The following is a 27,197-nucleotide window of genomic DNA, read 5'->3' as shown; positions in this document are numbered from 1 at the left end:
CTGTGCATGTCGCGCTGGCTCGCTCATCGGGAAAGGAAAAATGTGTTTTTTCCTTTCCCGTTGAGCGCCAAGCATTGCTGACAGATGTTTGGCATGAATCATGAGGGGGAACGCCACGCCAAATTTTAAATAAAAAAACGGCATAGGTTCCCCTCCAGGAGCATACCAGGCCCTTAGGTTTGGTATGGATTTTAAGGGGAACCCCCTACGCTGAGAAAACGGCGTGGGGGATCCCCCCAAAATCCATACCAGACCCTTATCCGAGCGCGCAGCCCGGCCGATGAGCGAGCGCTCCCCCCCTCCTGAACTGCACCAGGTCGCATGCCCTCAACATGGGGGGGTGGGTGCTTTGGGGAAGGGGGGCGTCCTGCTGCCCCCCCACCCATGTTGATGAGGACAAGGGCCATGTTGATGAGGACAAGGGCCTCTTCCCGACAACCTGCGGGCGGGGGGGCTTATCAGAATCCGGGAGCCCGCTTTAATAGGGGGCCCCCAGATCCCGGCCCCCCACCCTATGTGAATAAATATGGGGTACATCATACCCCTACCCATTCATCTGGGGGAAAAAGTGTCAATAAAAAAACACACTACACTGTTTTTTTAAAGTAATTTATTAGGCAGCTCCGGGGATCTTTTTCCGACTTCGGGGGTCTTCTTCCGACTTCTCCTCTCTGACCTCTTCTCCAGGTCTTCAGCCTCTTCTTCCACTCTCCAGCCTCTTCTCCCAGAGTCCGGTCCTTCTCCCGCTCTCCGGTTCTTCTGCCAGGCTCCTCCGCTATCTTCTGCTCTTTTGCCGCTCTTTTGCTAGCGGTGGCCTGGTCTTCTCTGTCGTCTTGTTCCCTCTTCTCTTCTTCCGATGTTAACACGATGCTCTCTCCCGCTGTAATGCCGTGTGCGAGGTGAGCGATGACTTATATAGGCATGGGGCGTGGTTACTGGGTGACCCCGTCCCTTATGACGTCACAGTCCCATCATGCCCGGGACTGTGACATCATAAGGGGCGGGGTCACCAGATGACATCCAACGGTAACCATGCCCTCCATCAGTATATAACCCCCTCCCTGCTCTAGGTATTCAGTTTACTAGCAAGCAGTAATAGAAGTATCAAAAAACTCCCTATCAAAAAGGTGTGGGTGCTGTGTCTGTCAATGAACTCAGACAGACACAGCCTTCTTTATTCAGAACAGTAGTCCCAAAGCAGTGCTGAACATGAGGGGTGGGACAGCGAAAAAACCCAAGGCTAACACAAAAGCCAACCAGGTAACAGGAGCTTCACACAGGACAAGCTGGAACCCAACCTGAACAATACCCCTTCAAGAGGGAATAGACCCTCTTAACCACTTCAGCCCCGGAAGGATTTACCCCCTTCCTGACCAGAGCACTTTTTACAATTTGGCACTGCGTCGCTTTAACTGCTAATTGCGCGGTCATGCAATGCTGTAACCAAACGAAATTTGCGTCCTTTTCTTCCCACAAATAGAGCTTTCTTTTGATGGTATTTGATCACCTCTGCCGTTTTTATTTTTTGCGCTATACACGGAAAAAGACCGAAAATTTTGAAAAAAAATGATATTTTCTACTTTTTGTTCTAAAAAAAATCCAATAAACTCAATTTTAGTCATACATTTAGGCCAAAATGTATTTGGCCACATGTCTTTGGTAAAAAAAATGTCAATAAGTGTATATTTATTGGTTTGCGCAAAAGTTATAGCGCCTACAAACTAGGGTACATTTTCTGGAATTTACACAGTCTTTAATTTATGACTGCCTATGTCATTTCTTGAGGTGCTAAAATGACAGGGCAGTACAAAACCCCCACAAATGACCCCATTTTGGAAAGTAGACACCCCAAGGAAATTGCTGAGAGGCATGTTGAGCCCATTGAATATTCATTTTTTTTGTCCCAAGTGATTGAATAATGAAAAAAAAAAAAAAAAAAAAAAAAAATTACAAAAAGTTGTCACTAAATGATATATTGCTCACACAGGCCATGGGCATATGTGGAATTGCACCCCAAAATACATTTAGCTGCTTCTCCTGAGTATGGGGATACCACATGTGTGGGACTTTTTGGGAGCCTAGCCGCATACGGGGCCCCGAAAACCAATCACTGCCTTCAGGATTTCTAAGGGCGTACATTTTTGATTTTACTCCTCACTACCTATCACAGTTTTGAAGGCCATAAAATGCCCAGATGGCACAAACCCCCCCCAAATGACCCCATTTTGGAAAGTAGACACCCCAAGCTATTTGCTGAGAGGCATGTTGAGTCCATGGAATATTTTATATTTTGACACAAGTTGCGGGAAAGTGACAATTTATTTTTTTTTTTTTTTTTTTTTTTGCACAAAGTTGTCACTAAATGATATATTGCTCACACAGGTCATGGGCATATGTGGAATTGCACCCCAAAATACATTCTGCTGCTTCTCTTGAGTACGGGGATACCACATGTGTGGGACTTTTTAGGAGCCTAGCCGCGTACGGGACCCCGAAAACCAATCACCGCCTTCAGGATTTCTAAGGGTGTACATTTTTGATTTCACTCTTCACTGCCTATCACAGTTTCGGAGGCCATGGAATGCCCAGGTGGCACAAACCCCCCCCAAATGACCCCATTTTGGAAAGTAGACACCCCAAGCTATTTGCTGAGAGGCATGGTGAGTATTTTGCAGCTCTCATTTGTTTTTGAAAATGAAGAAAGACAAAAAAAAAAATTTTTTTTTTCTTTTTTTAATTTTCAAAACTTTGTGACAAAAAGTGAGGTCTGCAAAATACTCACTATACCTCTCAGCAAATAGCTTGGGGTGTCTACTTTCCAAAATGGGGTCATTTGGGGGGGGTTTGTGCCACCTGGGCATTCCATGGCCTCCGAGACTGTGATAGGCAGTGAAGAGTGAAATCAAAAATTTACGCCCTTAGAAAGCCTGAAGGCGGTGCTTGGTTTTCGGGGTCCCATACGTGGCTAGGCTCCCAAAAAGTCTCACACATGTGGTATCCCCGTACTCAGGAGAAGCAACAGAATGTATTTTGGGGTGTAATTTCACATATTCCCATTGCATGTTTGAGCAATATATCATTTAGTGACAACTTTGTGCAAAACAAAAAAAAAAAAAAATAATTTGTCTCTTTCCCGCAACTTGTGTCACAATATAAAATATTCCATGGACTCGACATGCCTCTCAGCAAATAGCTTGGGGTGTCTACTTTCCAAAATGGGGTCATTTGGGGGGGGGTTTGAACTGTCCTGGCATTTTATGCACAACATTTAGAAGCTTATGTCACACATCACCCACTCTTCTAACCACTTGAAGACAAAGCCCTTTCTGACACTTTTTGATTACATGAAAAAATTATTTTTTTTTGCAAGAAAATTACTTTGAACCCCCACACATTATATATTTTTTTAAAGCAAATGCCCTACAGATTAAAATGGTGGGTGTTTAATTTTTTTTTTTCACACAGTATTTGCGCAGCGATTTTTCAAACGCATTTTTTGGGGAAAAAACACACTTTTTTACATTTTAATGCACTAAAACACACTATATTGCCCAAATGTTTGATGAAATAAAAAAGATGATCTTAGGCCGAGTACATGGATACCAAACATGACATGCTTTACAATTGCGCACAAACGTGCAGTGACAACAAAATAAATACATTTTTAAAAGCCTTTAAAAGCCTTTACAGGTTACCACTTTAGATTTACAGAGGAGGTCTACTGCTAAAATTACTGCCCTCGATCTGACCGTCGCGGTGATACCTCACATGCATGGTGCAATTGCTGTTTACATTTGATGCCAGACCGACGCTTGCGTTCGCCTTAGCGCGAGAGCAGGGGGGACAGGGGTGCTTTTTTTTTTTTTTTTTTTTTTTCTTTATTATTTTTTTGCTTTTTTATCTTATTTTAAAACTGTTCCTTTCATTTTTTTTTTTTTTTAATCATTTTTATTGTTATCTCAGGGAATGTAAATATCCCCTATGATAGCAATAGGTAGTGACAGGTACTCTTTTTTGAAAAAATTGGGGTCTATTAGACCCTAGATTTCTCCTCTGCCCTCAAAGCATCTGACCACACCAAGATAGGTATGATAAAATGCTTTCCCAATTTCCCAATGGCGCTATTTACATCCGGCGAAATCTAAGTCATAAAATGCTCGTAGCTTCCGGTTTCTTAGGCCATAGAGATGTTTGGAGCCACTCTGGTCTCTGATCAGCTCTATGGTCAGCTGGCTGAATCACCGGCTGCATTCTCAGGTTCCCTGTTGAGACAGGAGAGCCAGAGAAAAACACGGAAGACGGTGGGGGGGGGGCATTCTCTCCCACTGCTTGTAAAAGCAGTCTAGAGGCTAATTAGCCGCTAGGATTGCTTCTACATGAAAGCCGACCGCTGGCTGAAAAGAATGATACCAAGATGATACCTAAACCTGCAAGCATCATTCTGGTATAACCACTCAAAGTCGTGAATGCTGTACCTGAAGACAAAAAAATGGTTAACAATAAAGCACAGTAAACGGTAAAGTATAAATAATTACATACCTGAAAAACAAACATGATAAAACATAATAACAATAAAACATTGCAGAATAGAATACAGTAAAAAAGAGCAGAACAATAGAGAGAGAATAAAGAGAGAGAGAACAATAAAACGACAACTATTATTTTTTATTTTATATTTTTGTTTGTGTTTTTTTTTTTTTTTTTTTTTTTACACTTTTTTTGTAACTGTAACTTTTATAACTGTAACCGGTTCCAGGTTCGGGTCTCTCAAAATGCGATGGCATCTTGGGAGACCCTGTGAAAGTGTGCCTAGTCTGTGGAATGCTGTACCCTACGCTAATACTCAGCTAGTGAATGGTAGCGTTCAAAACATTCACCAATGCAAAGACCAGGATTGTCAGGACAGGAGGGACAATAATAGCGGGTGTCACGCCTATATCCGCGCTTGCTGCAGACACAACATCTTTTTTGGGGGGGTTCGTTGGGTAGGGGTACTCGGGAGGACATAAAAATGCCTCTCATGCAGCCGACTGCATTTGGTTGGGGATGTGAATGGGGGAAGTACGGGCGCTGCAGAAGTGGTGGGTTCCCAATTAGGATTGGCGAATGCACCAGGAAGGGCACTATGGGCATGACGGGCCTGTGTTTGTCTTCTTGGTGGCAGCGGGACACTATTTGTGCTTGCCACCTCACCAGCTTGAACTGCACTTATGGGACTCGCCACGTCACCAAGTGTTACTGCAGTGCTGGTTTGACTACGACCGGGGTGTACTAGGCCGCTGGCGCTTGCCAGTTCACCAAAACGCTACCAAAAAAACTGTTAACGATCGCAGGGATCAGGCCTGACTCTGCGAACGCTGCAGTTATGCATTTAGTGTTTTGTAGGTGACAGTGATCGATCGATACTGCACTTGGGTGGGCTGGGCTGGGCCGGGCGGAGGGGTAAAACGCAGTTGCTAGCAGGTATCTGGGTTGATCCCGCTAACACTGCGTTTTTGGGAACCCTAAACTGCTGGGGACGCTAGTATAGATCTGATCGGATCAGATATTGATGCGTTCAGATACTATACCACTAAGGGAGGTGTACGGTGCGTGCGTGGGTGTTAGCGGTACTGGCACTAACCTGACGCTGCCTGGGGCTGGTGCTTGCCATTTCACCAAAATGCTACCAAAAAAACTGTTAGCGATCGCAGGGATCAGGCCTGACTCTGCGAACGCTGCAGTTATGCGTTTAGTGTTTTGTAAGTGACAGTGATCGATCGATACTGCACTTGGGTGGGCTGGGCCGAGCTGGGCGGAGGGGCAAAACGCAGGTGCTAGCAGGTATCTGGGCTGATCCCGCTAACACTGTGTTTTTGGGAACCCTAAACTGCTGGGGACGCTAGTATAGATCTGATCGGATCAGATATTGATCTGTACAGATACTATACCACTAAGGGAGGCGTATGCTGCGTGCGTGGGTGTTAGCGGTACTGGCGCTTATCTGACGCTGCCTGGGGCGACGCATATCACCGCCGGGCGATCAGGGGGCTAAATCTTTATTCGGTAATAAACGGCGGGTGCCCTGACATTATAAAAAATAAACAAACTAACCAGCGTCACCCGTAACGGTTATACAGTGATCAGTGGTGAAAGGGTTAACTAGGGGGCAATCAAGGGGTTAAAACATTTATTAGATAGTATATGGGGGTCCCTGTCACTATAAAACTCTGACGGCGAACCTAAATATTTACGTCCCTAACTAGCGTCACCAGCGACACTAATACAGCGATCAGAAAAATGATCGCTTAGCGACACTGGTGACAGGGGGTGATCAAGGGGTTAAAACTTTATTAGGGGGGGTTAGGGGGGTACCCTAGACCTACAGGGGGCCTAACACTCACTGCCCTGACACTGTAACTGTCACAAACTGACACCAATACAGTAATCAGAAAAAAAAAAAAAAAAAAAAACCTGCTTGGTGTCAGTTTGTGACAGGGGGGGGTGATTGGGGGGGGATCGGGGGGCGATCGGGGGGGGGATCGGGGTGTAATGTGTGCCTGGCATGTTCTACTGTGTGTAGTGTGTTGGTGCACTTACATTGCAGTCTTCTCTCCTCGGCCCGGAACGGAAAATACCGAGCCGAGGAGAGATGACATCATTTCCTCTGCCTCTGTGTACAATACAGAGGCAGGGAAATGATCCCATTGGCTGAGAGCGATCGCGAGGGGGGGGCCACGAATGGATGGCCTCCCCCTCACCTCCGATCGCCGGGGGAGATTTGCCGACCGCCGCAGGCACCGGGGGGGGGTCCGATCGGACCCCCCACCCGCGGGCAGGCAAGGACGTACATACACGTCCTTTTGCCTGCCCGTGCCGCTCTGTCGACGTATATAGTCGTGCGGCGGTCGGCAAGTGGTTAACAGCAGCCTGCAAAAAGCTTGCGGCCAAAAAAAGCATCTGCAGATGCCAACCCATCCACTTCATAGAACTTGTGAAAAATGCGCTACGAATGCCTGAAGTCAGAAGGCCCAAGACGCACTAGGTGCCCGGGAAGAATGCGCCATAACAGGGAAAGCAGGAACCCGATTCCTGACAGAATAGCCCATCATCATCATCTGTCTGATCCATCCAGAAGAAGGTCACAGAAGAAGCAGATAGCCCCTTTCTTGGCCTGTCCGTGAGTACAGAGAGCCTGACCTCCAAAACACTCAGTGGCTGGCAAATACAACCGAATCCCCCAAACCACATCCTGGGCAGATAAGGCAAATTCCTTGGGATGTGCTGCCAGGGACACAAGAAAGGAAACACAATGTCCTTGTTCAAATGGAAACCCAGGGACGGAACTATAGAAAAGGGCGAAGCACCGCCTAAACCTGGGTAAGGTGAACGAGAAGATAACGCCACCCTGTGAGCAGAGGTGAAAGCAACCAAGAAGCCACCTTCCGAGACAGAGTAAGCAGTGGAATCTCCCGATATTTTGAGAGAGGGAGAGAAAGAGCGGCTCCTGGAGAACCGAAAACACGTTCAGATCCCACGGCGGTAGAAAAAAAATGCACCGGTGGAAACAGACGTCTAACCCCTTGAATAAAGGTACGCACCCTGGAGTGCGAGACCAGGGGATGCTGAAGACGACCACCCAGGCTGACACCTGGCCCTCGATGGTACTCGAGGCACACTCCTGCTAAACCCCCCGTAAATGGGGGTCGGAATTGGAGCCACCTAGAAAGAACAAGGATGAATGCCTGGTGATTCACGCCAGGATATATGCGCTCTCCACACCCGGAGGTTAAAACGTCCTAAAAGATGGACTCCCTAGCCATCAACAGTGTCGGAACTGCTGCACCTGGCTCAACACAGCCAGGTTGTTAAAACCAGTGACTAAAAGGTAGGATGGAAGAACGGCCCTGGGACCATAGATCCTTCCTGAGAGGCAGTCGACAAGGAACGTCGGCGACCAGGCGCACCCGGTCGGCGTACCCAGACCGACTGGACCCATCCAGGGATAATAGAATGACTGAAACCCCCGCTGCTGTGATCCTGCATAAAAGCCACAACAAAAGCTGGAGAGGAGGAAAGGCATAGAGAAACGTCACTGGCCCCTTGGGCCACCAGAGCTGCCAGAGCAACCCGTGAACTGATACCGTCCAGTTGAACCAGGACACCCAGAGAACTACCTCAAAGAAACACGGCCCGGTGAAGGGCCCATCCATGGTCCAACCCTTACCAACTGAGGTATCCGCCTGTCAGCATTCCACTCCTGGAATGCATACACCAGAAAAGTTCTGCCCACCGGGGAATACTGGCAACAGCCAGGACCGCAACAGCCTATTTGACTCGCCCTGGCGAAAGGCATAAGCCATCGTGGTTGCCTTGTCCGACTAGAACCGTACCGGGAGCCCCTGAAGTTGATCCGTCCATGATCCAGACTTGATCGCTCGAAGTTCCAGGATATTACCTGGTAGTCCGGATTCCACCAGCGTACAATGACCCTGAGCAGAGCTCAGTCCCAGGACATCCTACCCGGACCGACTGACATTGGTGGTCACCCTGTTTAATACAAGGGGAGAAAGGATTTATCACGCCGAAGAAGCCGGAGAGCGAGCCACCAGACCAGGGAACCCTGGTTTCCTAACTCAGCCGAATCCGATTGTCCCGAATACTGCACAAATGGAATCGTTTCAAAAAGGTAGAAACTCTCAGACCCAACACCCACACGCAGGTCCACAGAGAGCCTACCTGCCGGACAGAAAAATAAAAAACGCAACATGTAACTTCTGGAGTTTGTCCAAGAGAAGCTCGGGCTTAGATAATCCGACGATCTGGAAGGGCCCATGCAGACTTCAGATAGTATAGATGCCTACTGAAATCAGCCAAGGTCTGTAAAGAAACTACATTGCCCCTCGGGGTAGCCGAGGAGTGGCAGAAGAAGATCGTCCAGGCAGCCAGGACCGCAAACCCCCACAGATGCAACCACGCCCAATCCGGGGCCAACACCTCGCGAATACCCGAGGAGTGGTGGCCAGACTATGCGCTGATCATGTGCCGCACCCACAGCAAAACGGAGGAAGTGCTGGAGTCGGGCACATAACGGAATGCGTAAACAAGCATTTGTGATGTCGACAGAAACCAGAAGGTCCCCATGATGAAGGGGTGCTACTGCCATGCTAACAGACTCCATACTGACCTTCTGTACCCACACAAGGCAGGTCAGGGCCTTAAACTGCTCTCGACACAGGAACCATGACAACCACACTCTGCAGCAATGGAGCTTGCACATCCCCCCCCCCCCTGCGGAGAACAGCAAGCGGTCCGGCAGTAGACGCCCATTGGAAGTATTGACATCCAGGGTAGCCCCCAAAATACCTGTCTAAGCACCCCTGAGAAGACCTTAGAAGCTCAGCAACCAGGGGAACTACGGCCAAGAGGCGTAGCTGACATACTGCAGTGCCTAGACCATAAGTCCAGCAATGCAGCAAAGGCAGAGGAATTCCCAAATGGGTACCTCACAGCAAGCATTTTTTTTTTAGAAACACAAATGCACTCTAGACCCTCCCAGTCTTCAAGGACAATATTTTCAAGATAAAAGAAAAAAGGGAACGCTTTCACCACGCAAGACAGCTTATAAGGTATTGGCTCTCCGCCGCAGCCACCGCTGCATCCCCCAACTTGAAAGGTTCCTGCACAGATGTAATAGGTGCCATAATCAGCGCTTTTTCGTGCCCTACTGCAGTCATCCTCACTCCCTGAAAAGATAGGGAGCGTGGCCACCACCCCACAAGGTGGGCCACATCCTCAGAGCCAGATAGGAGACAGAGGGGGACGGGAAGGGCAGGGGGGTGCCATATACTAGGCTATATGCCTAAGCGCTACCCCAAAAAACTCAGGGGGAGGGGGCCACAAACTGGAACCCCCCACCCGAGGTCCACATATGGGATGTCGACCGAGGCCCCTCACAAGGGGAACAGACCAAGGCCCCTTTACAGGGGGCACAAAACAGAGCCCTAACGGATCGCAGACTGGGGCCCCTCACAGGGGGGCGCAGACCAAGGGCCCCTCACAGGGGGCAAATACCGGGGCCCCTCACAGGGGGCACAGACCAGGGGACCCCTCACAGGGGGCAAAAACCAGGGCCCCTCACAGGGGGCACAAACCGGGGCCCCTCACAGGGGCAAATACCGGGGCCCCTCACAGGGGCAAATACCGGGGTCCCTCACAGGGGGCAAATACTGGGGCCCCTCACCAAGGGCACATTCCCGGACCCTCACCAAGGGCACATTCCTGGGCCCCTCACAGGGGGCACATACCGGGCCCCTCACAGGGGGCACAGACCGGGGCCCCTCACAGGGGCGCCGTTCCAGGAGGCCACAGAAGCCGCGGCCCAATAGGTACAGAAACGCGGCCCAGTAGGCCGCAAAAGCCGCAGGCTAAATTTTGCCCGCCCACCGCAAGCATGCGGCCCACGGTGGGACCGAACAGCCGGTCGGTAGGGCCTACCGGCTTGGAGGTCCAAAAGTTTAGGCCGCGGCCTACCGACCGGCTGTTCGGTCCTACCGTGGGCCGCATGCTCGCGGTGGGCGGGCAAAATTTAGCCTGCAGCTTTTGCGGCCTGCTGGGCCGCGGTTTCTGTGCAGTAGGCCGCAAAGTCGCGGCCTCAATTTTCAGCCGTGAGAGCCACCCCCCAGCTGGTAGGTCACAAAGCCGCGGCCTAAATTACTGCAACCACTCACATCCCAGGCCTAACCCTAGATGCCCCCCCCCCAGTAAAAACAAAAAAATCCAGGAAAAAGAGAAAATAACAAACAACAAAAAAATTCCCAGGACTAGAGATCCCAGCAGGGAACTAGGTCCTTACTCCTGACTAGGCAGAAAAAAACTGAATACCTAGTGCAGGGAGGTGGTTATATACTGACGGAGGACAGCCCATGGGCGTAGCCAGGGGTTGTTTTTTTGTTCTGCCTAGTCCTACTCCTGCGGAGATAATAAAATCCTACCATTCTGAATAAAGAAGGCTGTGTCTGTCAATGAATGAATGAGAAAACTATTTTTTTTAACGGGCCCCGTCCTGCCGAGCTCGCGTGCAGAAGCGAACGCATATGTGAGTAGTGACGCATATGAAAACAGTGTTCAAACCACACATGTGAGGTATTGCCGCGATCAGTAGAGCAAGAGCAATAATTCTAGCCCTAGACCTCCTCTGTTACTGAAAACATGCAACCTGTAGAATTTTTTAAACTTCGCCTATGGAGATTTTTAAGGGTAAAAGTTTGTCGCCATTCCACTAACGGAAGCAATTTTGGAGTGTGACATGTTGGGTATCAATTTACTCGGCGTAACATCATCTTTTACAATACAAACAAAAAATTGGGCTAACTTTACTGTGGTCATAGGGTGTTCGAAAAAAAAAAAAAAAAAAAAAAAATATATATATATATATATATATATATATATATATATATATATATTTTATGTTTGGGGGTTCTAAAAATTATTTTAACTTGTAAACAACAAGTTTGAAAAATAGGCCCGGTCCTTAAGTGGTTAAAGAAGGTTGCGAACAACAGTGAGTTTGTTACAGACAAAGTGGGCATTCCAGAAGGCACAGGAGAAGGGGAGGCGGATTTTGGAAAGAAGAGGAATGGAGACTAAATTACACAGATTGTGACTCTTCCCAGAGGATGTGGGGTGATGGTGACGGGTGTGTTGGGTACAGTTAAATAAGGGAGACCCAGGGTTTGGGGGAATATCTCCAGAGGTTAGGAGAAGCAGAAGAGCGAGGGAGGTAATATGAAAGTACGATTTATATGAGGGTACATGCCTCAGCATCCTGGGGGGTTTATTAGCATGTGGGATTAAAATTAGGAGGTGATGAGTGCAGTAATAAGGAGAGGGCAGAAGTAAGGGTGATATATACAGAATGTGGGGTGGAGAAGGTGAAGAAAAGAGAGTTAAAGGAGAGAGTTGGATTGCCACCTGTCCAGGATTCACCCGGACAGTCCGGATTTTGAATCATGTGTCCGGGTTTCAGGTGGACTGAATCCCGGACACATTATTCAGACCGGGCTGTGGCTCTGTGGCTCCCCAAGTAACCAAGATAGTCACACAGAAATCTGTTACCATCCAGGAGCTGTGGGCGGCTGTCTGGGGGCAGGTTCAGCATCACTGGGGTGCAGGGTGATGATGTCAACAAGAGCAATACGGCCACACCCACGTTTTGCTGTGGCACGCTATGTGCACCGCATTTCTACTCTCCTTGGGGCACCCAAAGGGGCCCCAGGCTGTTAAAGTGTTCGGGTTTGGCTTGAAGAAAAGGTGGCAACCCTAGGAGAGAGGCTGCAACTGTGAAAAGAAGAGTAAAGGAGAGCATGTTTCAGAGAGGAAGGAGAGATGATTTGTAAAGAAGGTCACCTGCACTATGGTGATTTGTAAAGTAGTTTGCTGGCGATGTTCACTTTGTTATGACAAGGCCTTATAGGCTGAAACACGTCAACAGACTTAATCTGCATTTGTTCACTGTGGCTATTCAATAAAATGAAGAAATTTTAAGAGCAACAACTGGAGTGCGGATGATTTTTTCCAGGATGTTCACTTTTTGCAAATATCTGAAGTACAAGAGCAGAAGTGTCACTTATTTAAAGTACCCCACTTTTTTGGAAGAACCTTAACATGCGCCTCCTAGCATGTGCTTCACATCACTTCCTGTCTATATCTGACATCACTTCTGGTCTGTCTACCTGACATCACTTCCTGTTGGTACCTGACATCACTTCCTGTCGGTACCTGACATCACTGCCTGACGGTACCTGACATCACTTCCTGAAGGTACCTGACATCACTTCCTGTCTATATCTGACATCACTCCCTGTCGGTACCTGACATCACTCCCTGTCTGTACTTGACATAACTTCCTGTCTTTATTCCATAGAGACTTCCTGTCTGGGTAAAAGTGAGATCACCATCTTGTGGAGCTCTATTTTAGTTTTATTTTCCTACTGACACCACTGATGGAGATTATTTTATCTCACTGAAACCAATCACGGGGCCTATTTTATCTCACCGACACCAACGATAGGACTTAATTTATCTCACTGACACCAATGATGAGACTTTTTTTCTATCTCATTAACACCAATGATGGATGTGCCCAGCAGTGATACACACACACAGACATACAGATCCCTGTCTGCCAGATACAATCACTGACAATAATCTGCTTTAGGGAGGAGCTCTGTGTCTGAACAGAAGATTGGATGAACACTGGCTCCTCCCACATTCTTCTGAACATCCAACGTTTACGGCATTTTAGTGCAGAAGAATGTGTTGGCTTCTGGCTGTCACTGGTTTCTAGGGAAGCAACGGCTGCCTGCAACAGCTGTGTCCTTAGCAACCACCAACTTCACCCCGCCCTTTCCCTTACATGGCCACGTAGGCAAATGGGTGGGGCATAGATCATGACATCATTGTCTGAATATGGCCATATATGGGCAATGATGTCACCACTATTCCCGCCCCTTCCTTTATAAGGGTGACAGATCAGGACACTATCAGTCAGCGAGTGTTACCATCGGAGATGTGTGGCCTGTCATAGGGGAGTCAGTGGGTGGTTGGCATCGGGATTGATGATGGGTCTACAATGAGAGAATTTTGGGGGGATTTTATTTTTAAAAAAAACATTGAGCGTCTTTATTGCTTTATTTCTTTTTTTGTGAATAAGTAGAGGTGCTATGTACTATGTACCCCAAACCCATTCATGTAGGGGGGGCAGTATCTGTGGGACCCCTAATATTATAGAGGGGTTCCAAATTCTGATAAGCCCCCCTGCCCCCCACAACCACCAGGCCAGGGTTGTGGGGATGAGGCCCCTGTCCTTATCAACATGGGGACAAGGTGCTTTTCCATGGGAGGAGTGCCTCCCAACAAACCCCTCCCCCCATGTTAAGGGCACATGTCCTGATATTGCTCAGGAAGTGGGGAGGAGCCACATGCTTGTCCCTCCCCCTTTCCTTGTCAGCCAGGCTGCATGCTTGGATTAAGGGTCTGGCATGGATTTTCTAGGGGTGGGCACACATTTTTTTGTGTGAGGTCCGCCCTTAATATCCATCTTATACTCAGAGGGTCTGGTATGTATTTGGGGGGGGGGGCTCTATACAGTTCTTCATTCTTACTGTATGATGGGCTACAGAAAAGTTGACATTTACAAAGAAAAAAAATTAATTAGTTTCAATTGGCAGAAAATGTTATTTCATTTTTATTTATATATTTTTTTAAAACACACAGACCATCCAAAGATCCCCAAAATACAGAGAAGAACCTCGGGGGGTCTATGTGCTGTTTTGGCAATTTTAAGTGTATGAGCATGATCGCAGGTATTGGTATGAGGACATGTCTGATGAAGGAGACTAAGGGGTCTACTTATAGAAAATTCATTGGAGGAATGTTACAATCACTCATCCAGCCATTACATAGTCTGGTCATAATGTAACAAAGTGATTTCCTATGATTGCCAGCTCCATCTAGTGATCATAATGGGGTATTTTTCCTGACATACCTCCATTAGTAAAAATATCACAATACCGCATTATGGCCACTAGATGAAGCCAAGGAAATCAGTGTATAAAATAAAATACATCCAATATTCATCACAGCTGGGTGAATGCTGCTCACATTCATTCAACTATTTTTTTTTTAAATAGACCTCTAATGTGCCTTTTACATGGACGGCTATTCTGCCGCAGTTAAAAGCATGTTTTTTCTCTGTGATATTCAAGACTCCAGGCACTGCGATCAGCTGCATTTGTACAGTGCGATTAGCTGCAGTTGCGTTTAGCTGCGATTTGCCATTTCCATAGCAACCTGACAGGGTACCGACTCGTATTGAATGGGGATCCGACTTGGATCCCCACCAATGCCCGGCACTGTTTGGTATGAATCTTAAGGGGGGACTCCATGCCAAATTTTAAATAAAAAACCGGCATTGGTTCCCCCTCCAGGAGCATACCAGGCCCTTCGGTCTGAGTCCGCCGGACAATCCGATCGTGTGTAGGCTTCGGCTGACTTTTTTTCCCCAAAAGTTTGCCGGACCTAGATTTGAAACATGTTTTAAATCTTTCCGTCGGACTCAGTTTCTGACGGAAAGCTCGTCTGTATGCTGGTCCGACGGACCAGATACGACGCAAGGGCAGGTTATTGCATCTCGCGCTCGCTGCAATAGGAAAAAATAGGTCTGGTATGGATTTTAAAGGAAACCCCCTACGCCGAAAAAACGGTGTGGGGTCCCCCCAAAATCCATACCAGACCCTTATCCGAGCATGCAGCCCGGCTGGTCAGGAAAGGGGGTGTGGATGAGCGAGCGCCCCCACCCCTCCTGAACTGTACCAGGCTGCATGCCCTCAACATGGGGGGGTTGGTGCTTTGGGGCAAGGGGGGCGCCCTGCAGGCCCCCCCACCCCAAAGCACCTCGTCCCCATGTTGATGAGGACAAGGGCCTCTTCCCGACAACCCTGGCCGTTGGTTGTCAGGGTCTGCGGGCGGGGGGCATATCGGAATCCAGGAGCCCCCTGTAATCAGGGAGCCCCCCACCCTATGTGAATGAGTAAGGGGTACATGGTACCCCTACCTATTCACCTAGGAAAAAAGTGTCAATTAAAAAAAACACAGTAGACAGGTTTTTTGTGATTTATTAGGCAACTCCAGGGGTCTTCTTCTGACTTCGGGGGTCTTCTTCCGACTTTGGGGGTCTCTCGGGCCTCCTCTCCCTCTCTCCGGTGTTGTCTCCGCGCTCTCTGGTTCTTCTCCGGTGCCTTCTTCCTTCTGCCGGGCTCCTCCGCTATCTTTTGCTCTTTTGCCGCTCTTTTGCTAGCGGAGGAGCCCGGTCTTCTGAGACGTCTTCTTTCCTCTTTTCTTCCTGAGATGTTAACACAATGCTCCCTCTCGCTGTAATGCCGTGAGCGAGGTCCACTACCAATTATATAGGCATGGGGCGTGGCCACATGGTGATGTCACCCGGTGACCCTGCCCCTTATGTCATCACAGTCCCATCATGCCCCGGGATTGTAATGACATAAGGTGCGGGGTCATTTGTGGGAATAAAAGGACGTATATTTTGTTTGGGTACAAGGTCGCACGACGGTGCAATTGTCAGTTAAAGCGACTCAGTGTTGTATCGCAAAAAATTGCCTGGTCATTGAGCAGCCAATTCTTCCGGGGCTGAAGTGGTTAAATTTAAACCCAGGCACATGACCCTCATAAAAAAAAATCTGAGGCCCCGCGCCCACATATGCAAACATAAATTCACACATTGGAACGCCTACGCCTGAAAACATTGATTGCGATACATGTTACATATTGCCGGAATGAGAGCAATAATTTTACACCAGACCTCCTCCATAACACTAAACTGATGACCTATAGGGGGATTTTAAAGCGTCGTCTATAGAAAATATAGGGTACTGAAGTTTGTCACCATTTCACAGGCGCACACAATTTTAAGGTTTGACATGTTGCGTATCTATTTACTTGGTACAACCTCATCTTTTATATTTTACCAAAAAATTGGGTAATTTATTGTGTATTTGTGCCCACTAAAAAAAATTTTACTGAATTTTTTGACTGAAATTTTGTGTTTCTTAGACTCTTGTGATAATATTGTGTGACATAAAAAATTGGAACTACCACATTTTATTCTCTAGGGTGTCTGCTATCAGAAAATATATCATGTTTTGGGGGGTTTTATATAATCTTTAGGCCTAAAATGATTTTTTAACTCCTTCCCACCCGGCCTATAGCAGAATGACGGCCAGGTGGGGGTTCCATTATCCTGAGTGGACATCATATGACATCCAGAAGAATAAGCCACTCGGGCGCACGGCGATCGGTGGTGAGGTGTGTCGCTCTGACACATCGCATCTCCAATCTCGGTAAAGAGCCTATGACGTAGGCTCTTTACCATGTGATCAGCTGTGTCCAATCAAAGCTAATCACATCGTAACCAGGAAGTGCCGGTTATCAGCTTTCTTTTATTCATGCTGACAAGGCGTGAGTAGAGGAGAACCAATCAGCAGATCTCCTGACAGGAGGGGGGATCTGCACTGATATTCAGCATTGATCCATCAGTGATGATCACCAGTTATGACCACCAGTGATGCCAATCAGTGCCCATCGGGGATGCTTGTCATTTCCGCCTCATCAGTGAAGGAGAAAACTTGGTGATCAAATACCACCAAAAGAAAGCTCTATTTGTGGGGAAAAAAGATAAAAATGTCTTATGGGTACAATGTTACATGACCGCGTAATTGTCATCTAAAGTGTGAGAGCGCTGACACCTGACAATTGGCCTTTGCAGGAGGGGGGTGAAAGTGTTCGGTATTGAAGGGGTTAAATATGTGGGCACATAAAACCCCCACAAAAATGTTTCTGTCAGTGAAAGTGTTAAAGGAAATGTTCCCCTTCGGGAAGATTTTACATGTTCCTGCAGCAGCTCAGCGATCCGAGCCCTCTGTGTGACAGCAGTGCGGGGAGAAGTTCCCCATACCGGCTGTCACTTTATGAAAAGAGTGCGGCCGTGCCATTCATTCACAGAGTTCTTTCCTTTGCCGATGTCGGCTTGTAGTTTTCAATGAACTCCCACACCTCTGCTGAGCTCTCTGGTAGATGAGGAACAAGGAGATTGTCAGAAGGGACAAGGAGATTGGGACCCCGATTTAGTCCCTTGGACAAGTAGTTTTTTTTTCAAAAAATGTCCACTCCCCTGGAACTGTTTCTTACATGATGAAGATCAGCCATGGAGTATATCTGAGGTGTATATCAGGGTGTGCTTCTTCCGCACATGACAGCTGTGATGTCCAGAAACATTCATATAGAAGACATTTCCCACACTCAAGGCACTAATACACCTCGAGGATTGTGTGGGATCCCTGATGTACAGAAAGACAGGACTTCAGTGAGGAACAATTCCCTCACTCAGGACAGGAATACGACTTCTCCCCGGTGTGAGATCTCTGATGTCTGCAAAGATTGGACTTTCGTGAAAAACATTTCCCACACTCAGGACAGGAATATGGCTTCTCCCCTCTGTGAGATCTTCACACATCAAGAGTGGATTTAGAATGGAAACACTTCCCACATTTAGAACAGGAAAAGCTCTTCTCTGTTGGAAGGACGGCACCGTCCCTCACAGTCTGAGGTTCCTCAGGATAAGAGGAATACGATGGTCCATCTACACTGTGTGGTGCCGGATGGACATTTGAGGTAGTCGGGTTTTCTCCTGGACTATACTGTGTGATGTCCTCATCTTCTACTTTACAGTCTGGAGACAAAGTGAGACAATCCTCTGAGGTTTTCCTCATCTCCCGTCCATCTACTAAAATAGAAATAAAAAGATTATTACTAGACATGAGCAGATTGGTTTCCCTAAACCAGGACTCCGCCCACATCAGGCAGCTTTGTTTTTCCCTCAAGGTAACTAGTAAATGGGTCCTCTGTAGGGCGGCAACTAATGATTATTTTCATAATTGATAAAAACCTCAAAAAAAGGTTGGTGTATAATTTATTTAATATTCTTGAATATCTATATACAGCGGTAAATATAAATATCCAGATATATAGCTGGATATTTACTCCACTCTGAGAATAACAGACAGATAGATGTATTATTAGAGGGAGAATCTGCTACATATCAGAATCAGAGATCAACATTATTAAAATGTAAAAAAGAGGTAAAACTCTGTTTTGCAGATGATCAGACAGGAGTGTAATATAATATGATGGATGACAGACTCCCTTGTCATAGACAGGTAGGTGGGTACAAGCTCCCTGCACCTGATGTCACTTATGCTGGCCGTATACAAACTAATTTCTCTTTCAAAAAAACATTCATCCAATTTTCTAACCATTAGTGGGTCAAATCGGCGTTCATTTCCAACCACAGCGATGGGAAAATTCAAAGGAGCAGAACAGAAAACTTTTCTCCATCGAACAAATTTTCAAATAGTGTATGTGGTTTTTACTCAGAAGTTACATTCATTTTAAAATTGAATGTTAAAAGCAAGTAGAATTTTCAAACTACACTCATCCATTCATTGAATGTACAAATAATTTTCATACAAATATTTGTGGGAATATTCTCATCCAAAAATCGATCTGTGTATGGCCAGCATGGGACATTTAGTAGAAGCAGCATGGTTTTTTTAATCATCTCTAATGATGGGGTTAAAAAAATAGTCCTTTATAGTACAAAAACAGCAGATAATCACTACTATAAGGGATTAATTTATACTGTGAAATAGTTAAAGTAATATATCTTATATCATATATATAATAATAAATATACCCAGAAGTAGGATATATGGGGATTTTACCTGGGAGTCACACATGAAAATATATGGAGGTTAGAGGGGAAAAAACTTTAATATTAAAGTAATACTGAAAGCTGAGACTTTTTTCATGGATATAATAATTTTAAATATAATGCACAATACTGGCAAACTTTTAATTTAACCACTTGCCCACTGGACACTTTCACCCCCTTCCTGCCCAGACCAATTTTCAGCTTTCGGTGCTCTCACAGTTTGAATGACAATTACTCAGTCATTTAACGCTGTACCCATATTACATTTTTGTGCTTTTTTTCCCACAAATAGAGCTTTCTTTTGGTGGTATTTGATCACCACTGTTTTTTTTTATTTTTTGCGCTTTAAATTAAAAAAAGACTGAAAATTTTGTAAAAAAATTCTTTTTTCTTCGTTTCAGTTATAAAATTTAGCAAATAAGTAATTTTTCTTCATAAATCTTGGACAAAATTCATACTGCTACATATCTTTGGTAAAAAAAAAACAAAACAAAATAAGTGTTTATTATTTGGTCTTTGTAAAAGTTATAGAGTCTACTAACCAGTGGCGTAACTACAACTTTAAGAGTCGCAATGCAAGAAACCATGAAGGGCCCCCCGGACGGGGTCCTTCCCTCTGAGCCCGGTCTCAAGTGCGAAGCTTGTGTGGTAGTTCTGCCACTGGTGTCAGTAGATTTTTATTTCTATTTTTCTACCATTTGTTTTATTAATTTTTTTACAGTATTATTTTTTTTATAATTTTTTAGGAGCCCCGTTGGGGGGCTTTGGTGAGATATCAGGGTTCTAAACAGACCTCTGATGTTTCACCTTTGAGACAGAGAAAGGAAATAAAGGACACAGCCCTCCATCTCCTTCTCTGGAGTCTCAGCAGCACAGAATGAATGGACAAGAAGAGCTCTGTACAGAGGCTTCCCGTTCATTCATAAACTGAAGCATAGGAGACACAGTTTACTATGTTTCAGTTATGAATAGACAGAGTTAGGGATCAGTACAGATCCATTCAGAAAAGGCTTCATCCTGACAGATCCCTTGCATCAGCTGGCGGGAGAGGCGAGAACCCTGCAGGGCTGTGGGGATAAGGGGGGGGAGAAAAAAGCACAGGGGGGCTGGAAAGCACATGGGGGGAGCAGAAAGAAGCTGGATAGGAGGAGCTATGGGGTGGCTGCATATAAAGGAACCAATCTCTCTCCATTCCCCCCCCCCCGCACTTCTCATCCTCTCCCTCTTGCAGGCATTCAGCGGCAGCAGGAGGAAAATGGAGAGATGGGTTCCTCTATGTCAGTGTTTCTCAATCTTTATCCAGTCAGGGCCCCCTTAAAGTATACCCCAGCTGGCTGCAGCAAAGGACGCTTCCTGATGGCGTCAGACGACGAAACGTACATCAAGGCGCATTGTCCTGGTCACGTCAATTCTGGGTCCCTGGCTTCTGGTTTCTACTAATCGGTTAGTGGATGGCTCTAGAGCAAGAGCAGAGTGGTGCTTATTCCTAGTGCTGGACAAGGGTACTTTATAATGTAAGCCTATAATAGGACTGATTAATTTTGATAAATGTCAGATGGTCTACAGAGTCTGTGGACAGATGCGTTTTATTATCATTGTAGCAAGGTCCCGGGCCCCCCTTGGTCTAATGAGAACCTCCAGAGTTAGGGACAGTTGACATCCTTCTGTGTAGAGTGGGTTACGAGGAATGGTGGGTGCAAGATAAGGTAGATTAATGGGCACCAGACACTTCTTGAATGCAAAGAGATTTATTGTCTCTTGAACAAAACTGTGGGAGAGAGGGTTAGGGCCAGGACACCCTTAAGTAGTTGCAATGTAAATTGGCAGACTCCGAGACTTCTATAGGTAGGCAGCCATGCAGGGAAAGGCATCCAGACGCCACATCTACACGAGTAGGGCCACTATCTCCTATGGCAACAGTCTTATAACAGTTTCTAACACAAGTTGTAAAGAACTTCTTTACTTTCTCTACAATCTCCTCATGTACATCTTCACTCCACTGAGCTCCAAGTCTCTCTCACTTGCTGATCCACTACTGGATCCCCTGAGCTCTTCCAACCTTCTCACTCAGTATCTTCCTCAAGCGTCACCCCCGCTTCCCTGCTTGGCACTCACAGATACTCCTCAAGCGTCACCCCGCTGGCTGGCTCGGTCCCTGGCTTGACACACAAAGCTGCTCTGCAAGCATCATCTCCACTGGCTGGATCCCTGGCTTGGCACCTGCTGAGAATGCTGCTCTGGTGCTTCAGTGACTCACTGTGGTCCCTGGTAATAAGGTGGATGGTCCCTTAGTGGTGACAACTTCCCCTCTACTATCTGACCATGACTGGTTCTCCGGCCGGCAGAACCGTCACTTCTGGTTGGACTGCAAGCCGCAATCCCACCCCTAGGCTGCTCTCTTGCTTCTGGATAGGCCCTCAGACAGCCTAGCAGCCAGATGTCCCCGGGATATGCCTCAGGCTCTGGCCTAGCAGCCCGAGGCAGCACAATACACGTCCACCCAGACAGCCGTCCAGGTGGCACAAAACACCATTACCCTGACCTCACCCAAATAAATAGGCTCTCCCAGCAGGCCAAGGGATTCAAGAAAATTCTTGCCCATTGGCTGAGACCCCCCATCCATTCCTAATCTGTCCTCGCAATGCCCTTGTCTTATCTAATGCCACCAAGCACCCGACCACCTAGTGACAGAAGAGAGAAGTGCAGCAATTCCAGAATTCATAGCAAAACACCTAGTACCAAAAGGCACGGTGGACAAACTCCTTAGGGTCTTTAATAGACAGACCAAAGCACGAGGTATGATAAAAAGGTATCAATTTATTAAGAAATCAAAATACTAAACATATGGAAAAAGTGCATGATACATAAAAACAATATCTAATACCCAATACGATACAGTTGTATGAGCTGGTCACTGTCCTGGTGCAGGATGGACTAGTGGCAGTCAATACAGTGTATAACACCTTACATGTTATGGACTACAAGTCCTTCTTCAGAGGTTTAGTTATTGGTTCAGATGGGTCCAGATTTTCTACAATAAAGAGAGTATACAATAGTACAATATTAATGTAAAGTAATAAAGATCAGTACTGTTTCAGCTGAAAGCACTATACATTGATTTAACATAACATGTGTTATCAGGTACATGGATACATTACTTACATAGTAAGACACTTCATACATAACTGATCTGAAAGGGATAGGATGGTCCCACCAATCATGGGTACTAGGAAGATCTATCTCCGGGGCACACAACAGTCTCAGGGCCATAAACAGGGCAAAACTTGCTTCACTGCCAGGACTCGAGCCAGTGGAGCCAAACAACTCCTGCTTGTACTGGGCCGGTCTGAAATAGAGGTATAGAACAGTATAGTTATAATAGTCCGTTCAAAGTGCACAAACCATAAATAAAGCACTAAGTGACCATCCTAACAGCTGAGTTGCAGCTATGAAGTTAGGATATGCTACTGATAAGGTGACAGTGGTACAATATACGGGAGAGATATAGAAGTGGATCAAGTGTGCTGCACATTACCCATGTTACATAGTTGCATAGTTACATAGTAGGTGAGGTCGAAAAAAGACACAAGTCCATCAAGTCCAACCTATGTGTGTGATTATGTGTCAGTATTACCTTGTATATCCCTGTATGTTGCGGTCATTCAGGTGATTATCTAATAGTTTCTTGAAACTATCAATGCTCCCCGCTGAGACCACCGCCTGTGGAAGGGAATTCCACATCCTTGCCGCTCTTACAGTAAAGAACCCTCTACGTAGTTTAAGGTTAAACCTCTTTTCTTCTAATTTTAATGAGTGGCCACGAGTCTTATTAAACTCTCTTCTGCGAAAAAGTTTTATCCCTATTGTGGGGTCACCAGTACAGTATTTGTAAATTGAAATCATATCCCCTCTCAAGCGTCTCTTCTCCAGAGTGTGTATAAAGAGGCGGAGCCCTGAGTGTCAATGAAGAGGTGGAGCTCTGAGTGTGTATGAAGAGGTGGAGCTCTGAGTGTGTATGAAGAGGCGGAGCCCTGAGTGTGTATGAAGAGGTGGAGCCCTGAGTGTGTATGAAGAGGCGGAGCCCTGAGGGTGTATGAAGAGGTGGAGCTCTGAGTGTGTATGAAGAGGAGGAGCTCTGAGTGTGTATGAAGAGGCGGAGCCCTGAGTGTGTATGAAGAGGCGGAGCCCTGAGGGTGTATGAAGAGGTGGAGCTCTGAGTGTGTATGAAGAGGCGGAGCCCTGAGTGTGTATGAAGAGGCGGAGCCCTGAGGGTGTATGAAGAGGTGGAGCTCTGAGTGTGTATGAAGAGGCGGAGCCCTGAGTGTGTATGAAGAGGCGGAGCTCTGAGTGTGTATGAAGAGGCGGAGCCCTGAGTGTGTATGAAGAGGAGGAGCTCTGAGTGTGTATGAAGAAGGCGGAGCTCTGAGTGTGTATGAAGAGGAGGAGCTCTGAGTGTGTATGAAGAGGAGGAGCTCTGAGTGTGTATGAAGAAGGCGGAGCTCTGAGTGTGTATGAAGAGGAGGAGCTCTGAGTGTGTATGAAGAGGCGGAGCCCTGAGGGTGTATGAAGAGGCGGAGCTCTGAGTGTGTATGAAGAAGGCGGAGCTCTGAGTGTGTATGAAGAGGGGGAGCTCTGAGTGTGTATGAAGAGGCGGAGCTCTGAGTGTGTATGAAAAGGTGGAGCTCTGAGTGTGTATGAAGAGGCGGAGCCCTGAGTGTGTATGAAGAGGAGGAGCTCTGAGTGTGTATGAAGAAGGCGGAGCTCTGAGTGTGTATGAAGAGGAGGAGCTCTGAGTGTGTATGAAGAGGAGGAGCTCTGAGTGTGTATGAAGAAGGCGGAGCTCTGAGTGTGTATGAAGAGGAGGAGCTCTGAGTGTGTATGAAGAGGCGGAGCCCTGAGGGTGTATGAAGAGGCGGAGCTCTGAGTGTGTATGAAGAAGGCGGAGCTCTGAGTGTGTATGAAGAGGGGGAGCTCTGAGTGTGTATGAGAAGGCGGAGCTCTGAGTGTGTATAAAGAGGCGGAGCCCTGAGTGTGTATGAAGAGGCGGAGCCCTGAGTGTGTATGAAGAGGCGGAGCTCTGAGTGTGTATGAAGAAGGCGGAGCTCTGAGTGTGTATGAAGAGGCGGAGCTCTGAGTGTGTATGAAGAGGCGGAGCTCTGAGTGTGTATGAAGAGGCGGAGCTCTGAGTGTGTATGAAGAGGCGGAGCTCTGAGTGTGTATGAAGAGGCGGAGCTCTGAGTGTGTATGAAGAGGTGGAGCTCTAAATTTGTATGAAGAGGCGGAGCCCTGAGTGTGTATGAAGAGGCGGAGCTCTGAGTGTATATGAAGAGGCGGAGCTCTGAGTGTGTATGAAGAGGCGGAGCTCTGAGTGTGTATGAAAAAGGCGGAGCTCTGAGTGTGTATAAAGAGGCGGAGCCCTGAGTGTGTATGAAGAGGTGGAGCTCTGAGTGTGTATAAAGAGGCGGAGCCCTGAGGGTGTATGAAGAGGTAGAGCCCTGAGTGTGTATGAAGAGGCGGAGCCCTGAGGGTGTATGAAGAGGTGGAGCTCTGAGTGTGTATGAAGAGGCGGAGCCCTGAGTGTGTATGAAGAGGAGGAGCTCTGAGTGTGTATGAAGAGGCGGAGCTCTGGGTGTGTATGAAGAGGCGGAGCTCTGAGTGTGTATGAAGAGGCGGAGCTCTGAGTGTGTATGAAGAGGTGGAGCTCTGAGTGTGTATGAAGAGGCGGAGCCCTGAGTGTGTATGAAGAGATGGAGCTCTGAGTGTGTATGAAGAGGCGGAGCTCTGAGTGTGTATGAAGAGGCGGAGCTCTGAGTGTGTATGAAGAGGCGGAGCTCTGAGTGTGTATGAAGAGGAGGAGCTCTGAGTGTGTATGAAGAGGAGGAGCTCTGAGTGTGTATGAAGAGGCGGAGCTCTGAGTGTGTATGAAGAGGAGGAGCTCTGAGTGTGTATGAAGAGGCGTAGCCCTGAGTGTGAATGAAGAGGAGGAGCCCTGAGTGTGTATGAAGAGGCGGAGCTCTGAGTGTGTATGAAGAGGTGGAGCTCTGAGTGTGTATGAAGAGGCGGAGCTCCTGCTGGAACAGCGGTCGGAGGCGGAGTCTAGGAGGGAGATGACAGAAAGCTCAGCAGACTCTCAGGAGTGAGCGAGGAGGATCCAGTTCCTTTGCCATCGGAGGTGAGGAGAGTGTGAAGGATGTTGGTGACTCTGGTAGATGAAAAGCTGGGAGTCATATTGCTCTGGTGAGTGGGGAAGCACTACTAAGGGGGCGCCCTCACCATCACGTGTGTAAGAGGTGGAAGAAGGCGTGGCTACACTACAGCTGGCACAGTTTGGAGCACCGAGAACTTTACACCTTATCAACTTCTCATTGGTTGGTGGATTTGTTTTTAGAAAAATAAGTTCATTGAAGTAGATGTAAAGTGGAAGCAGTGGACTTGCAGAGAACACTATATTGAGCACAAAATATTGTATGTTTACATGAATTTGCACAGATTTTTAGTTTATTTAATATAGCAGCAAATATTATAACATTAATGAAGTAGGTGCAAAGTGGAAGCAGTGGATCTGTAGGGAACAGCACCTTGAGCACAAAGCACTTTATGTTGTATATAATTTGCACATGGATCAGTTTACTTCATTTATTGATAAACACCATAAGATCAGTGAAGTAGGTGTAAAGTGGAAGCAGTAGATCTGCAGAGAATATTATTTGAGCCCCTAGCACTTTATATATGAATGTCTCCACATATTTTAGTGTATTTGTGATGATTTATGTGCACACACAATAGGACAGCGCTGTGACACATAATGCTCTTCTAGTTGATAAAGGGAATACTTACCTTTGTTACAGCAGCAGTCCGGTATAAGTTATTTTTGTAGGTATTTGAGTTGTTACACATAGCGCCGGTTTTATTCTATTTATATTGGTGACATCATTGCCCAAATCTGGGGATCAGGAGCCATTTCCACCCTTTACTCTCGGCTGGGGTTCTTTGTATCCATATAACAGATGTTCTACATGACTAGATTTTTATATTGTAAGCTCTATCAAGCAGGACCCTCTGATTCCTACTTTATTAAAGTGTATTGTATTTGTACTGTCTACCCTCAAGTTGTAAAGTGCTGCTTAAACTGTCTGCGCTATATAAATCCTGTATAATAATAAATCTGCAATCAATTTTACTCTCTCCCCCGAGCAGTAATATATTTCTATCCCCCTTGGTGGGAGTGGAGATGACCCCATCTGTAAGGATATACAGTACATACACACACAGCACAAGGACGTGTTCACACTACGAGATGTTTCTCGGGGCTGCAGTTCCTCTGATCTCCACAAGATGGGGGTCTTACCTCTACCCAGACAGGAAGTCTCTATGGAATACAGACAGGAAGTGATGTCACATGAAGACAAGACAATGCATGAGGTACAAAGGAGACATTACTGGATGAAGTAGCAGAGGAGGTAATAAGATCTTATTTTCTATTTACACCCAGTAACCCCCCGTCATGTCCGTCCTCTTCCTCCATAGTCACTGTGATGTCTTTTATCTCCAGCAGATGATGATACACATATATAGTGTGGAAATAGATTAAGCACCTCAATACAGGTCACTTTCACTCCCTTCCTGCCCAGGCCATTTTTCAGCTTTCACACTTTGAATGACAATTGCGCGGTCATGTAACACTTCACCAAAATTAAATTGTTATAATTTTTTCCCTACAAATAGAGCTTTCTTTTGGTGGTATTTGATCACCTCTGCGGTTTTTATTTTTTGTGCTATAAACAAAAGAAGAGCGACAAGTTTGAAAAGAACACAATATTTATTACTTTTTGCTATAATAAATATTCAATTTCTTAAACAAATTTTTTTCCTC

The 27,197-nt window shown here is 46.6% G+C and overlaps 2 protein-coding genes across 7 annotated transcripts in view; one reads left to right on the top strand and one right to left on the bottom strand.

Moving 5' to 3' along the window:
• Positions 1-27,197, bottom strand: part of LOC141121984 (uncharacterized) — a 583,368-nt gene that overhangs the window by 423,847 nt on the left and 132,324 nt on the right. The window lies entirely within an intron of this gene.
• LOC141121964 (uncharacterized) overlaps positions 1-27,197 on the top strand; it is a 145,127-nt gene that overhangs the window by 100,549 nt on the left and 17,381 nt on the right. For 3 of the 6 annotated variants that reach the window (XM_073611742.1, XM_073611737.1, XM_073611743.1), the window contains exon 1: positions 26,701-26,784. The exons of the other annotated variants lie outside the window; for them this stretch is intronic. The gene's annotated coding sequence lies outside the window, so the exon portion shown is untranslated. Of the gene's footprint in view, positions 1-26,700; positions 26,785-27,197 lie in introns of those variants that run through there. 6 annotated transcript variants of the gene reach the window in all.

The sequence above is a fragment of the Aquarana catesbeiana genome, unplaced genomic scaffold (assembly GCF_042186555.1).
Source record: "Aquarana catesbeiana isolate 2022-GZ unplaced genomic scaffold, ASM4218655v1 unanchor236, whole genome shotgun sequence".
Classification (NCBI taxonomy): domain Eukaryota; kingdom Metazoa; phylum Chordata; class Amphibia; order Anura; family Ranidae; genus Aquarana; species Aquarana catesbeiana.
Note: the sequence above shows the minus strand (reverse complement) of the source record. Positions and strands in the feature narration are given on the sequence as shown.